The sequence below is a fragment of the Ostrinia furnacalis genome, unplaced genomic scaffold, assembly GCF_004193835.3.
Source record: "Ostrinia furnacalis isolate ACB-3 unplaced genomic scaffold, ASM419383v2 OfSCF0078, whole genome shotgun sequence".
Lineage (NCBI taxonomy): Eukaryota > Metazoa > Arthropoda > Insecta > Lepidoptera > Crambidae > Ostrinia > Ostrinia furnacalis.
The window spans coordinates 327,406-344,533 of record NW_021130317.1 but is presented as its reverse complement, the minus strand read 5'-3'; the positions used below and the strand labels follow the sequence as shown (position 1 = coordinate 344,533).

The window sequence follows — 17,128 nt, the reverse complement described above, 5'->3', positions numbered from 1 at the left end:
ACTGGTATTCTGGAGACATCACAAGAGAGGGACATGACCATGACCATGACCACTTCTGACCATATTTTGAATGATACTCAAAAGAACTTTACTTACATTATACTAGCATAATAGTATAGATAAGTTAATAGTGATAAAAGTCTACTGTGAAAACTTTAACTTCGAACTCCTTGTATGTTCTTTTGATTAATTTCGTTGCGGATCCAATGACAGTTAACTTCCCCGGGACAAACTTGACCTTGACTGGTTGGGTTTTTATTGGCGGTCAAGCTTTAGATCCAGCCTACACAGGAGTTGCAGCGGTGGGAACGAGAAGTGGGAATATTCCCGTACTGTGAAAAAATATCTTAGTTCATAATACTTTGGCTCTAATAAAATTTTGCAGACTCCCAGCTTCATGTTATGAAACACCATAATTATTATGCTTGCTCTACATATTTCACTTTTCATCGCTAATATAACTATGTTAACGCAACTATACAAAACATTTTTATAACTTTCATATTTGCAACATAATACCTACAGTCAGCGTCAAAATATAGTTCGTGACACTCAAAGTAGCCAAAAAGTTCGCAACATCTTTGTTACAACTGGAATAAGATTGTGTTGTGTATTTTTGGCTACTTTCATCATCATCTCAGCCATAGGACGTCCACTGCTGAACATAGGCCTCCCCTAATGCTTTCCATGTCGCCCGGTTGGTAGCGGCCTGCGTCCAGCGCCTTCCTGCTACCTTTATAATGTAGTCGGTCCACCTTGTGGGTGGACGTCCCACGCTGCGTTTTTCGGTACGCGGCCTCCACTCCAGAACCTTGCTGCCCATCGGCCGTCAGTTCTGCGTACTATGTGCCCTGCCCATGCCACTTTGCTTGCTAATCCGTCGGGCTGTGTCAGCAACTTTAGTTCGTTTACGGATCTNTGTAAAAAAATATCTTAAATCATAATACTTTGGCTGTAATAAAATTTTGCAGACCCCCAGCTCCATGTTATGAAACACCATAATTATTATGCTTGCTCTACATATTTCACTTGCATCGCTAATATAACTATGTTAACGCAACTATACAAAACATTTTTATAACTTTCATATTTGCAACATAATACCTACAGTCAGCGTCAAAATATAGTTCGTGACACTCAAAGTATCCAAAAAATTCGCAACATCTTTGTTACAATTGGAATAAGATTGTGTTGTGTATTTTTGGCTACTTTCATCATCATCTCAGCCATAGAACGTCCACTGCTGAACATAGGCCTCCCCTAATGCTTTCCATGTCGCCCGGTTGGTAGCGGCCTGCGTTCAGCGCCTTCCTGCTACCTTTATGATGTAGTCGGTCCACCTTGTGGGTGGACGTCCCACACTGCGTTTTCCGGTACGCGGCCTCCACTCCAGAACCTTGCTGCCCCATCGGCCATCAGTTCTGCGTACTATGTGCCCTGCCCATGCCACTTCAGCTTGCTAATCCGTCGAGCTATGTCAGCAACTTCAGTTCGTTTACGGATCTCCTCATTTCTGATTCGATCTCGTAAAGAAACACCGAGCATAGCCCTCTCCAACACGCTGTGCAACTTTGACTACTTTGGCTACTTTGGGTGTCACGAACTAACTATTTGTCCCTGACTATACGACGTACGTGCCTCTATTACGTGAGAAACACGTTAGCACAAATTATAAAATTTCATTGTTTCTCTTAACAGCACGATTGTGAATTGGCTAAGAAGAGCCGAATATGGCATTGTATGCAAACTTAGGTACAAGGCCGTAGTTATTTTGCCTACGCCAATCATCTTGTATCGTCAATGACGTTCATTTACAGATTTTAACAAGATTTTTATCACTCGGCGAGCTATGAAAAGGTTGATGTTGGAATAGTGGACATACTTAGTCCAAAAATGTAGTAATGGGGTGACCATGCAAGTCGTTTATAACCGATCTTGCTTCGGTTAACTTTATGAAGTAATCGAGTTCTCAAATGGAGACTAAGTCTTGGCCCTTGCATGCAATTCTGCAATGATAATGCATTAATATATGACGTTGATTTGTACCAGTCTGTTTTAAAGCGATATGTGACTTGCAACTTTGTATGATATTACCAAATACATAATGATATTCACAAAATGTGAATGAATGAAAGTCACAAATGAATGGCATATAAATGGATTACTAATGTTTGGCCAAAAAACGTTTCCCAAATTATCACATCGCAACAACGTTTCGCAAATTTTCGTTTGGCAAATTTTTATTTGGCAAAACAACTAATTGCAAATTTTTAATTCGCAAATGTCGTTTTTGCCATATTATTGTTTACCAAATTATTGTTTGGCAAAGTATGTTTTGCCAAATGTTTCATTTGGCAAAACTTACGTTTCCCAAAATATTTCTTATTAAAATNTTGGCCCTAGCATGCAATTCTGCAATGATAATGCATTAATATATGACGTTGATTTGAACTAGTCTGTTTTAAAGCGATATATGAGTTGCAATTTTGTATGATATTACCAAATACATAATGATATTCACAAAATGTGAATGAATGACAGTCACTTTACGATTTCCAGATTAACAAATGAATGGCATATAAAGCTTGAATTAATCAAGCATTAGTCCATTAATATAAGTATTAATACCTTGTACAATTTGTGCAATATTTCGATTTTATCACATAACCGGAATCATAATATGATATGAATCACATGATAGAATTACTTAGTATCCATTAATATTGGCATACTTACTATAAAATAAGTTATTTATATTTAGATAATCTTAGTCTACTATCTGATATGCCACGTATTTTCTAGTTGTTTAATTTTGCTGCTCACTTTTTAAAATTAAAATATTTTTTATACTGTTTATTTGTTAGTATTAAAGCAAAAATTTACATAGTTAAAAATGTATTGATCACAAAATCACGGATTAATATTCCGATGTGTCTTGTTTACAATTTTTATTTTAGTGAAGATCCTAAACATCCAGATGGTCAACAAAACCAGTTCTCACAAAGCTACTTAAGAGTTGTATGTAATAGAGAGATTAGCATATTAAATAATCAGTTCTAGGTTGAAAATTACCATTTATAAGCATGCTTAGTATGTGTTTTTATCAATGAGTTTTTTTATTAAGTATACCTACTACAAGATAATAATCATCTCTATTTTTTTACCTTCGCTACGTACCAATACTTTATTTGTGCAAGTCATGCTGAAGAGTAACATTTGTTTGTATGTTGAATTTACGCAAGTAGGCTCTATAATAGTTAATAGTAGAATAATAAAAGAATAGACATTTCAGCAAAATTTCTCACGTCAACTAAGATAAAAATAGTATTTCCTGAAATAAAATATGTAGAGGCTACCAAAACTTACTAAGTACTTACTTACATCCATCGCTTTTTCTGATATTATGTAGAGGCTACCAAAAATAACTGAGTTTTATCTGTCGCTTTTTCTCAGAATTGATAATTATCCTGAAGTGGTGGTAGAGTAAGATATATTTGGGACATCTTTGCGTGCCTTAAAAAGGGTTATCATCATCATCATTTCAGTCAAAGGGTGTTCAGTTCACTGTTGGACAATCCCCCAAGGACTTCTACAACAACCGGTCCTGCGCTACCTGCATCCAGATGCTTCCCGCGACCTTCACCAGATCGTCAGTCCACCGAGTGGGTGTCATAATAATACATTTTGTTTGTAAATAAGTGGGATCCATGTTAAACTCTCGCGCTTCTTTTGAGGAAGTCAATTACGACTGGATTTTATATAGCACTAGTGGCCGCCCGCGACTTCGTACGCGTAGACCCTTTTTACCCCCTTAGGGAATGGATTTTGCAAAATACCGTCTTAGTGAGCACCTACGTTCTAAAAGGAACCAAGTGACCTTTCGCCTTTTTAATATAGATAGATATCTTACCATTACTTTTCTATCACAGTAGGTATATAATTTTGCACATTATTATTATACACTAGCTAGAAGGCTCCATACAGCCTCACTTACCATCAATCACCTTCAAGATAAAAGTTATTATATCCAGCCGTGAACTTGGGGCACTAATTAGTCAACACTTTTGCAATTACTGGCACGTGTTATGGGTCGCAGAGCAAAAACACATGGTTAATACTGGAGACTATAATTTGAATAATATAGGAAAACCATATTTGTGTCTTTTCCTGTACTTTACTCATCAGCATGCGAACTGTGGGCAGAAACTAGATGTGATGAAATGGCGAATATTGGGAGAGGACTTTGTCATCTAGTTATAGCAATGGAATCTCTAAAGACTGATCAGTTTTATATAAAAAAATCTAAGTTTTCAATAGTTAACAAAATTAACAGCTCCGTGAACAACCTTAAAATACACTAAGCTGTCAAGCAAGTAGACAGGTTAGCTTCGTTTGCCTTGCCTTACCTCTTTACTGACTGATATACTATGGATAGTGGTAAAAATGTAATAACGATATCTGGCAACCCAGAAGCGTTGTATGCTCTATGGCCCCTCTCTATGGTCTCTTTTTCCTACCATTCAAGTGTGTGCACATGGTTGTAAATTATCTTCGCAATAATATCACTGAAGTTAAGTGTCTTTTGTACCTGCCGCATCACTTTGTTCAGATAGACAAATGGCAGTGGTCTCTACTACTAGAGGAGGATAGTCATCCTCTTATTTAAAAAAAAAATCAAAAAAAAAAATCAAAAATTGGTTAAACCCCAGTGGTTATTGTTTCTTCGACAGATTTACCAGTTTAACAAAAATACTCACACCCGTATTCACAAACGATGCTTGCTTAAGTGAAGCAGCAAATCGTACGCATTGGTTCATGTGTGACCCTGTGCGTCCACGCGCACTGTGAGACTTCATAGCAATGTTTGTGAATACGGGCGTCATTCGCATGTCAAATATCGACAATCACTAAGACAATGTAAAATCTTCAAAACATCACACGTTATTTCCTCACAGTAGAAAACAAGGCAGACGTAGGCATTGCGTAGTAGCAACTTGACCTTTGCACCTTGCACCGAACATTGTAGAGACAAAGTCGGCAAATGGATATAGTGGAAAATTATTTATTGCTTTTTAGAGTCAAGCAAAAACGAAACACATCATCATAGAAGTTTTTGTATCTTTTGCGCTACTAATTGAGTGTGTACCTACCTATAGATCAGCCTTTCCCAAAGTGGGCGATAATGCCCCTTTGTGGGCGCTACAAGCCTAAAGGGCGGTAAGAGAACCAGAAAAAATTTGGGTTGTGTAGGGGCTTGGGAGGCGATTGGTAATTTCATCTACTATGAGGACTCTTACGCAAGTATTCACAAACGATGCTTGCTTACGTGAAGCAGTAAATCGAACACACAGCATTGAATAGAGTTTGTGTGACCCTGTGCGTCCACGCGCACTTTGAGACCTCATAGTAATGTTTGTGTATACGGGCGTTAGACACCGACTGAGCACTCTCGACTATAAATGGGGGCGCTAAAAATATTTAATTCTCAAAGTGGGCAGTAGACAAAATAAGTTTGGGAACCCCTGCTATAGATGATAATATGAGTTGATACTTCATCTACTATATGTATAAGGTATTTTAGACGCGTAGTACCGGTATACCATCCCCACTCTTCCCGTGAATGTCGCAAAATTTCCAGAAACAAATTATACAAACATCAGACCTCCCAAACCCGTCTGGCCAGCGTGGGGAGTGTAGACCAAATCCTCCATTTGCTTAGGTAAATTAGAGTGGGTCGTGCTCCTGTAGTGAAGAATTAATGACCTGGTGACGATTATATTTATACCAATTACCAGATTTCATTTCAATACACGGGCCTCTGCAGAATAAATAATAAGTTCCTTGGACATTTTGCACAGCACCATCTAATTCAAATATTTGATTTTGCTAGAATACATATCACATATAAGTTATCTACAACGGACCTAACTAAGCAACGCATGTACTATGAGCACCAGACAACTGATATTATTATGAACATAGGTACTAAAATATTTTGGAAATGTTTGTAGCAAATTGTATATGTATAAAAAATGACCCACATGTACTCACTGGACATTTCTGTACCATCCACACTTATTGTTTTCTCATACAAGAGACTATGATTTTAATGAGAAAAAAAACAAACCAAATTGTATCAACTCCAGCGCAAGCTAAAATCTATACTAATAGAGAAAGCTGAAGAGTTTGTTTACTTTTTAACGCGCTAATCTCCAGAACTACTGGTCCGATTTGAAAAATTCTTTCAGTTTAAGATAGCCCATTTATCGAGGAAGGCTATACAATATCACGTTACGATCAATAGGAGCAGAGCAACAATGTAAAATGTTGCGAAAACGGGTTTTCACGTGTACGAAGTCGCAGGCGGCCGCTAGTGGTCAATAATTACGCGCTCGCGCACATTACGTGGCTTATAGTTGGGCAATGCAAACGATTTGGGAAGTATGACGAAAAGATCTCTTCGAGCGGTCAAGAAAGAAATCAGGACAAAAACTATGAATGGGTGTTTCTTAACGCTAACTGATGGTTGAAGTCCAAATGTGGCCACAAAATAAACGGGCGGTATTTGGAAGCTGAAAAATTATGGTGGTGGTTTCGCTCGCGTGAAATTTTATCTGTCACAGTTATCGCGCGATTCCCTGTTTCAAAAACCGGGATAAACACTATTCTATGTCCTTTCCCGGGACTGAAACTATCTCTATGCCTTTCATCAAAATCGGTTCAGTGGTTTAGGCGTAAAAGCAACACAGACAGACAGACAGAGTTACTTTTGCATTTATAATATTAGTAAAGAGTAAACAACAGAATAATAATAAACTTATTTTTTGAAACTTCAATGTTGGTACCATACAAAAAGTAAATGTATTTGTGCAATGACCCGGGGTTTTTTGTACAGGCGAGAGCACATAAAGCTACACATTGTGGCGTCTTATTTAGTTGTAACAGGAGCTATTTTGCATTGAAAATGTATAGTCTGATATGCTTTTGTCTGTACAAACTGTATTTGCCTGGGTCCGGGAGCGCAGGACCGGTTGTTATGGAAAATTTTAGGAGAGGCTTTTGTCCAGTAAACGTCCTTCGATTGAAAAGGTATCATGTTTATTTACATACCTGTTTAATAAACTAAACACCTTATTCTTTTTAGGTACCACGCATAAGTGTGGGTGGTTTCTCTAAAATATGTATTTACAAAAAAAAAGGATTTCAGTATGTGTTTTTTTTTTATCCACAACGAGGAAGCTCTCTGCCTGTATCTCACCTGATGGTAANGATGGTAATAATAATAAATATAAATAATAATAAATCATTTATTTGCTCAGAAACATGGTAACAAAATGGTCGATAGAAAATGTCAAGTCCAACATGTTTTGTCCAGGGTAGGCATGCAAATTTTACAAAATTAGAATCTACATAATAATAATAACAATAATAAATAGTGTGTGGTAAGTGATGATCAGGCCGAAGGTGAAACCGTTTAACCATTGTCTGGTACCCATAGCACAAGCTTTACTTAGTTTGGGACAAGAAGGCGCAGTCCAAGGATATTTTTTTTGTATTAGATGGATAAAAAATACTCGTACAAAATCATCATCAGTGTACCTACCATGAGTTTACGTTAGGTGTGCTCGCTAGCGAGTACGTCAAAAATCTCTATGAAGATTTTGTTTCTTGAAAGTAGCCGCTAGGGGCGCTGCACAATATGTCATACAATTAAAGTCATTTTTTACGCAGTCGCTAGCGAGCACACCTAACGTAAACTCATGGTAGGCACACAGGCCGAAGGTGGAACCGTTAAACCATTGTCTGGTACCCATAGCACAAGCTTTACTTAGTTTGGGACAAGAAGGCGCAGTCCAAGGATATTTATTTTATTTTGTATTAGATGAATAAAAAATACTCGTACATAATCGTTCAAATTGATTTATAATCGGCGGAGATATTGCGAATAAAAAATTTCATCCCCAATTTTCCACCCTTGGGGGTTGTTTTTTCTATTATTAAATTTAAATGGGACCACCCTTGAGGTATTACCTATACGCCGAAAAAAGATTTGTTCAAATCGGTTCATAATTGGCGGAGTTATCGCGTAACAAACATAGAAAAAAAAAACATACGGGTCGAATTGAGAACCTCCTCCTTTTTTGAAGTCGGTTGAAAAATCATCATCAGGTTATTGAAATTTGGTCTCCACTACAAGAACATGACCCTAAGCAATCGAAGGATTTAGCCTTCACTCGTCTCACTGGCCAGATGGGTCAAAGAAGCCTAAGTAGCTCTTACAACATCCACGGGAAGATTGGGAGTAGTCTTTCTACTGAAACCGCGGCCCTATGTTAGTACATAGAAGGAAAATTATTCTCGAGTTTTCCATGCATAGAATTAGGTACACACTACGGCACATAAAAGTAATCACTGTGGCACCTTATGTACCTGCAATAAAGTCTATTTTGGCACAAAGTGTGATGTGCTATCGGCTGTACGTTTTCGTACCATCGCGATGCGCGCGCGCCGGTGGTGTAAGCGGAAGGCAGTACGTGTGGCGGATATTTGGCAAAATCATTTGAATTTCCATTACATTTACACTGAGTTCAGACTGCAAAGATAGGAATAGTGAATCTTTTGTATTTTTGCCTGTTTTTTATTTATTGTTATTATGAGTTTGGCCAAAATAAAAGTACACTGTTTGTGTGTTTTCAAACCTTACTTTGCTTCGAGATATCAATTATGGATCTTTTTATTACTTAAAGTAAACACTGCTGTCGCTAAAGACCTATTTCTACACCTCCTCATCATCATTATCATTTCAGCCATAGGACGTCCACTGCTGATCATAGGCCTCCTCCAATGATTTCCACAATGGTTGGTTGGTGGCTTTTCGCTTTCGTTTGATTTTTTTTTTCTTGGAATTTACTAAGTTTTTATCCATGTAAAAAAGGTGACCTTTGTCATCCATCCGTATTTTAGATAAAAATAGTATACTGTCATAACCATTTAACGAGTAAATATAAAATATTCCATACATATCTATGACTTTTAATATTACATTTATTATGTAAAGAATTGCCTTTGTGAGATTTTTACGCAAATAATCACGTACAGATGTTAATTCATAGAGAAGTATGTACCTACCTATCCGCTGCTTACTCTGCGTCAGAGTTGCTGAGTTGGTAACAGCTGCCGTTTTACAATAAAATCTTTTTACTATCTTTACTAATATTATAAATGCAAAAGTAACTCTGTCTGTCTGTATGTCTGCCTTGCTTTCACGCCTAAACCACTGAACCGATTTTGATGAAATTTGGCATAGAGATAGTTTGAGTCCCGGGAAAGGACATAGGATAGTTTTTATCCCGGTTTTTGAAAGGCCGCGGGCGAAATCGCGGGCGGAAAGCTAGTATGAGAATAAACTCTAAAACACCTGTTTGGTAAATAATAAAATTTACAATAGAAAATCATTATTGTGTACAGGGTACATCATAAGGGTCAATAAAGCAATCTCTTTTTTATTTGATTTTACTACCTCAAATGTTTCAAAGTATCATTAAAATAACTTAGGATATTAGATCTTGTTTCATCTGTTAAAAATAAAGGAATCTGTTAGATATTGTACTAGGTAGCATAATATAAATCCTAAGTTACGCATTTTAATATTACTTACTTTAAAACTTTCAAAATAAATACAATATGTGGATATTATGTATTGTTAAAGGCAAAAAAACGTAGAGTTACGTAGTACTAATTTTTTATTAACTTTAAGGTGACGATCCGTGAAAAATATCTACCTAGTAACTTAAACAACATGTTTTATTAATTTAACCGTCATAGGCTGAGTTGCACCATCTAACTTTAACCGTAACTATAACGATAATCAATGTATTTTGTATGGAGTTTGACAGATTTTTCAAATTAAAGTAAGATGGTGCAACCAGCCATAGAAGGATTGTCATCTCGACTAAGGTCAAGCTCATAACCTGTTGAACAAATAGTTTAAATATTCATTATCTTAAGGTCCAATGTCTTTCGAAACTTGTACCGATCTCCAGTCACGTGTTGACAGTAAGCCTGTTTTAAAATGTTGAAATGACAGGTTAAGATTACTTACTCTAAAGTCTTATAAGAATAATCAAAAGTAAAGAAGAACGGTCATCTGTGACCCAGGCGCGTGACCATTTGATACAGAGCTCGTGAAGCACTTTCAGAATCAGTAACTAGTTTTTTTATATCTTGTATAGTTTAGAAATAATCGAGTGAGATCCCTTATCGTTTCCACCCTGTATAATCCGGCTGTATCTCCAGGTCACCTAGATACATTCCATAGCAGATGTAATAGACATTTAGGTACATAGGTAAATTTACCAATTTTGGTGATAAATAGGCATTTTGTATTAGTTTTTGTATAACGACTGAACAAAAACAAAGGGTAATATTTTGGTGTTAAACATAGATTTCGAATATAAAAAATATATAATTTAACTAATTAAGACATGACAAAAAAACTGAGGTATGTCTCGTTTCTGTCGGGTCTGGGTTTTTTTTTGTATGGGGCGTGACCGTTCTTCTTTCTAATAGTGAGGGTTAGGAGGTGCCTGGATGCGAGCAGCGCAGGACCGGTCGTTCCTTTGTCCAGCAGTGGATGTCATTTAGCTAAAACGACGAAATATATCTACGTATCTTTCGTAAGAAGTCGAACCTTAACTTCGAACTCCTCATATCTTCTGAATAATTTCGTAGCGGGTATTGGACCCTTTAGTTTAACTTTCCCGGGACAAACTTCACCTTCACTGGTTGGGTTTTTATTGGCGGTCAAGCTGTAGATCCTGGCTACATAGGAGTTGCAGCGGTGGGAACGAGAAGTGGGAACAGTCCCGCGATGTCGTAAGAGGCGACAAAAGGACATGCAAACATATTCAGCCTCCCGTACTCGCGTGGCCAGCTAGCGTGGGGAGTGTAGGACAAATCCTCCATTTGCTTCTCGGTCATGATCAGTGCAGGCAAAAAAAGTCCTAACAGTAAGTTTATTAAGGAAGGACTGGAAGTTTTCAAGTTAAGAAGGTAGATTTTTAATCACTAACAACTACAATGTAGAGTTTAACTCTATTAAAGATCCTGGGTTTTGATAACTTTAGTTCGAACATTTTATGTAAATTTCACATTTGTTAGTTCGTTATGATTGAATGTTATTATTTAACTTGTGTATCGTATAGTAGTTGTGAATAAACTTGAAACACGTGATTGATTCTGTAGGCTTTTAACTAGATGCTATCAGCAAGTCAAATTAATTAAATTATGATAATGTAAATAAATACCGGTTTGATGTTTATGATTAAATCTGATATAACGTATTTAAAATATTTAAATACTTAAGTATCTGACGTAGGGTCATGTTTTTCACTTAAAAGCAGTTTGATTGTTAAAATTTTTCTTTCATATGGGACCCAATTCGTCGAGGTCTTCTTTTAAAGTAATGCTCTACCATGCATGTGACAGATAATTTAACATAATATCTACACTAGACCGCAAAGAAAAAGGGTCGGTTAGAAAATTTATGAAATAAAACATACTGGAAAAACTACGCAATTTATTTTGTTTATTAAAAAAAAGCTTGAATTCATTTAGTCTTTATTTTATAAAGCAAGCTCAGACACTTTTGAAGATATTAAAGATTTTCAAACCGACCCTTCTTCTTTGCGGTCCAGTTTAATTACTAAGTATATGATAGAGTTACTGGCATTAGCTTTATTTTAAGGCAGTTAAATTCAAACCACTTTCCGCAGTAAGCTAGCTATATACTGCCTATATTATGTACTGCCGCTACTTACATAACGTTGTCATATTACCTCAACTTCATAATTTTATGATCTCGTATTCTAGAGCACGATTATAAAATTACGAGTATGAATGTCGTTGTGAATTTGCTTTTACTATGTGAAAAATGTGAACTCTATATTTTAGTTTTTATTTTCTTTTTTTATTTTCCGAATACTATCTGCACTATGATCGATTGAATCAGTTAATAAAATACCTACTTTCAAGACTTTTCTGAAAGAAAGGATAGACGACGTACTATCAAAAGATGACAACTGAAAAAATATTAAAAATCGATTATTAGACTTACTTGATTTGAAAACTCAGCCTCTAAAAATCACAAGCATCAAACCACACACAAAGGCACTTCACTGAAACACAACACAATCAAAATTCGCGCCAAAATTACAAAATGCGCGAGCTCGTGCTCAGCGCGTTCAAATAACACTGAACTTGCGCGAACGCAGCCTTCTTGTCTTGCCTTCGGGTTATGCCAAAGGAACTTCAATCTTATTGCATTGTCTTAACCGCGTAATGGTTAAAGGTCATGCAGTCAATTAATAAAATTGCCAATCGAATCTAACATTTTCTTTTGCGTGTTTTCCAACTGCCTTGAGTTGGAAGATGGGCCTATTAGCATGCGGTTGGATCAATTTGCTGTCCTATCTACGTAGAGAACGAGAATAAGTTAGAGGTAGCTAGCTCATTTTAGGGTTTCATATTCAAAGGATATCTACGAACGGCAGTGGCGGATTTACAGGTTTGCCGCCCGTAGGCTAGGGTGGGGTTGGATCTTTATTTAACTTTTATCTTCTGAAATCGAGTAAGCGTCATCTGAAATCTGCCGCCCCTAGGACGCTGCCGCCCCTAGGCCGCGGCCTATACGGCCTATTGACAGATCCAGGACTGACGAACGGGAGTCTGTCTCTAGCCCATTTGTCTGCCTGTGGTCTGTTAGGATAGATGTAATATTTTATGAGTCTACAATCGGGAGCTGAAATTTTCACAGAGTATTTCTACGATTGCCATAACAAAATGAAAATATAAATAATAAACGTTATACCTAAAAACAAAATTCAAATGAAGGGCTCCGGGTACAAAGCCCTTCGTATGTGAATAGACTCCCATTTGGCTGATTTTTATTTTAACCAGCACACCTTATACATACTTATTATATTAAAGTCTATTTTTAAGCCTGTCTCAGGCACAGACATCCCGAGTTCGATTTCCAGAGAGGGCAAAAATATCTGCTCGCTTTGGTTGACGATAGAGCTTGTTCTTCGGATGAGATGCTGGCCAAAAGCTTTCTCGTTGTAAATAAAAAGCGATAGATTTTGTGTGTCCAACCTGAGAACTGAATCCAAGACCCCTGATTAAAATAATAACTACCCATATCTATCTAGATCAGGGTTTCCCAAACTATGGATTGAGTGAGCCCTGCCTGTAGAACGACACACCATCCTACCGATCCAACCGCTGGGCAGCGGGATAAGTGGGTCCCGAGTTTGGAAATTTGTATTAGATGAGTCGTAGCCCAGACAACTTTGGGAACCACTGATCTAGATAGTTCCATCAGATATCGATTTTGAAGATCTCATCCTTTGGTCAATTTGGACATTGCATAATGTTGAATAACTTCGGTTGTCATTAAAATCTAATTAAATTCCAATAAAAATTACGTGTTCTTGTATGAATACGTGACTCTTGGTATATTAGACTTTGCTCTCATTTTTATTGCTCTTAATCAACACTAATTAGCTTATTATTGAAAAGGTAGGTAGTTGTGTGTTTTTCCTGGTAAACAACAGGTGACTCTAAGGTGAAAAACAAGTGTAGGTACTAAGTGAAGCGTTGGTAGGGCAAAAAAAAAGAATGAGACAAATATAGGCTCCTTAAGAGCATTTGACGATTTGCAAGTTCTAATTTAATTAGTCTAAACAAATAAAGATAATTTTGATTTTGATTTTGATTGATAAAAACAACCTAAATCTAATTACTTATTCATTAAGAATAAAAATAATATGCATTTTTATCTTCTTCCTTCATCCTCTGAGAGAGAGACAATAGTATGTTAGTTGTAACATACTAATTTGAAAATTATAAATAACTTGAAAAAATGTGCCAGTGTCTAAGTAGCTAAGTTGGAAGAATAGTCGCCCGGCAAGCGGAAGGTCGTGGCTTCAATTCCCGCCTTAGGCAGTTCGATTTTGTCAAGTTATTTATAATTTTCAAATTAGTTTGAGATGCTAAAAATTAAATAATTAACATACTAGTTATAACAACTTAAAAATAATGTAGAGACTGGTGGATTTCTTGGTGGGAGAGAATGAAGTATCCTCTTTAGCAGTTATGTTTTAAAATATTTTGTAATACCTAGCTTTATTAACATCACTTCAAGATCTTTCAAGGAGTTGCGTCAGCTCCAGCAAAATGCTACGTCACAATTTAACTAACTCAACGAGAGCGTACTATTATCATCTATCTTCTTCTTTAAATCACGAAAACAACTTATTAATAGTTAATTGTACTTGACTCTCTGTATGCAAACCACACACGGAGCCTAGTAAAAAAAAAATGTAGAGACACCTTTCAAACGCAATTTAGCTGATTAAATCTAGTTGACTTACCTAACTGATTAAATATTAAATTTATTTTATGTCCATGAGTTAATTTATTTAATAGAGGAATCCTTTTAAAAAATAAATTGAATATTTCATAGAGCCCTATTATTGAGTAAATATGGTTGAGTGCCATCTGTCGTTGATATTGCAAACTAAAATGTATGAAACTTGAAACCTGCAACTGATTCTTGCACAAGCAGGCTAATTGTGTTGTGAGTTTACGCTATATGTGTTGTATGCTAGATGGCGCTGTTTCGACTTAAGCGTTTGTTCATAGATGGCAGCACTCATTCTGTAGTCATAATTATGTACCATTTTTTTTTAATTCGATATTTAACTTTGTATGTATCACTAGGGAATTTATTTAATCAGTGGCCTAATTTATTATTATTTGATTAATTCCTATGTAATTGTGGTGAATACCCGAAAGCTATGATAAATTTTATTATCTCCATCGCCAACGTCCATACCATGTTGAAAACACCGGTTCTCGTCCGATCACCGAAGTTAAGCAACATCGGGCGCGGTCAGTACTTGGATGGGTGACCGCCTGGGAACACCGCGTGATGTTGGCTTTTTGCCTTTTTTTTCGTATGAAAAATCTTCATCTCGTAGTTGAGACATTTTTATTCTGTCTCTATCATGATAACATTAGTTAGTCTAACATTTTTCCATAGAAAATCTATAGTAGAGTCGCGTTCATAGCTCATAAAAGCTCACAAATGCAAAGAAATCCTATTTGACAACACTTCACCAGGAGAATCATTGAGGAGAAAAATTGTACTACATTCTCTACATTACTACATAGAAGATTTAATGGAAGTATGTAGAGGTCGTAATGATGGTTAACTTTGGCCTTTTGATACAAAATAATCCCAAGAAAACAACATTTGTATGGAATTTGCATGTAATTGAATAATTAAAGTCATCTGTCATGACTTACAAAATATGCGTAATTGATACAATTATAAAAGTAGTAAGTAATAGTTGGATAATGATTTTAATGATGGAAAATTGCATACAAATGAACTCTGTTAATAAGAATGAGTAAAATCATAACATTGTCATCCTTTACATTGTACTCTTCGATCAACAATATTAAGTAACTAGATTAGTCAACGCAAAAATTGCGTCTCGGGAAATAAGACCGCATCATGATCTACCTATGCCCGTTTTCACCATCAATCCCTAATTTTTAAGTGACCCCTATGTATACAAAATTCCTGTTATTTGTTATCATAGGGGTCACTTAAAAATTAGGGATAGATGGTGAAAACGGGCACTAATCTCTTTTGACAAGCTTTATATTGTGACTTCACTTGTTACAAGCTTTTATTAGTATCATAATAATATGTGTGGGACAAATCTTGCAACTGAATGTACGATCCACTTCTCCTCAACCGATTGAGCTGAAATTTGGTATACTTATGTAAGTACGATGACAATGCAATGGTACCATTGAGCTGGTCTGATGATGGAGTCAGGAGGTGGCCATAGGAACTCCTAAACGAAACAGCGGAATTCCATCGAATTTGGGTTCTTTGGATTTGTCTTTTCGAGCACTTTGGTGCTAAATGATGATCAGGGCCCAGAGATTGAGATAGGTGCTAAAAAGTGTAAAATAAAATTATTCTAAAAATATTTTTTCTTAAAAACAAGCTTTATTCTGAAATGCAGTTGTACTAAAACGAAAAAAATAATTGTATGCAAGGTTCAAAAAATTTCGAAAGCTTGTAGCGCAAACAGAAAAAAAGAGGAATAAATTCCATGCGCGATACAAGCTTTCGAAATTTTTTTAACCTTGCATATTTCATCTGGCATCAATTCAATTTAATATTTTATGGTCTTTAAAATTCCCATTGTATATCCCGCTAACTGTGAGTTGGTGTTAATTAAATTTTAATAAGAATTCACTTCTCAAGTGCGCTGCATTGAAATACCATATCTTATTAGGGCGCCAATATAACACGCGAGAGTTTATTCATTGAATATTATTTTGTTACTACTTACTTCGTATCGAAAAACAGAAGTGTCCTATCCTGAAAATGAAAACCAAAATTCTATACTCCAAAGAGTTAACTTTAACTTACTTACTACTGGACCACAAAGAAGTTAATTTATTTGAAACTAGCGGCCGCCCGCGACTTCGTACGCGTGGACCCCGTTTTACCCTTAGGGGTGAAGTTTCGAGTTTTTTAGGGTTTACCCGGAAATTATTCAAACTTTTCTCGCTGTAAAAACCATCCTTGGACTTCAACAAACATTTAAAAAAAAGAATTGGTAAAATTGGTCCAGGCGTTATTGAGTTATGCGCTTACCAACACATTTTGCGATTCATTTTATATTATAGATAAACGGCCGAATACTGAAACGCCATTTAAATATTTGACGGCTTCTCAAATAGTTAAGCAGCTCCTAAACTTACATTTCGCATACTCAAAACAATATCTGAGCAGTTCTCAATTTTTAAGCACCTCTCAAATTAAGTTGCACTCAAACGCTACTTAAATGAATTTTCGCATACTGAAACGCCATTCAACGCTAAGCATTACTCAAACAACTGTCAAATCGTCTTAAGCAGCTGTTAAATTTGAGAGTGCTTGCGCGGTATCTTACGGCCGAATACTGAAACGCCATTTAAATATTTGACGGCTTCTCAAATAGTTAAGCAGCTCCTAAACTTACATTTCGCATACTCAAAA

The 17,128-nt window shown here is 36.3% G+C and overlaps 1 protein-coding gene and 1 non-coding gene across 8 annotated transcripts in view; one reads left to right on the top strand and one right to left on the bottom strand.

The window, feature by feature from the left end:
- Nucleotides 1-17,128, bottom strand: part of osy (ABC transporter oskyddad) — a 140,407-nt gene that overhangs the window by 118,736 nt on the left and 4,543 nt on the right. For 5 of the 7 annotated variants that reach the window (XM_028302249.1, XM_028302242.1, XM_028302236.1 and 2 more), the window contains exon 1: nt 12,116-12,262. The exons of 1 other annotated variant lie outside the window; for it this stretch is intronic. The gene's annotated coding sequence lies outside the window, so the exon portion shown is untranslated. Of the gene's footprint in view, nt 1-12,115; nt 12,263-17,128 lie in introns of those variants that run through there. One more of the 7 variants, XM_028302217.1, reaches the window with a different exon arrangement.
- LOC114351312 (5S ribosomal RNA) lies at nt 14,883-15,001 on the top strand. Its single transcript, XR_003655772.1, has one exon. It is a non-coding gene; the product is annotated as a 5S ribosomal RNA (ribosomal RNA).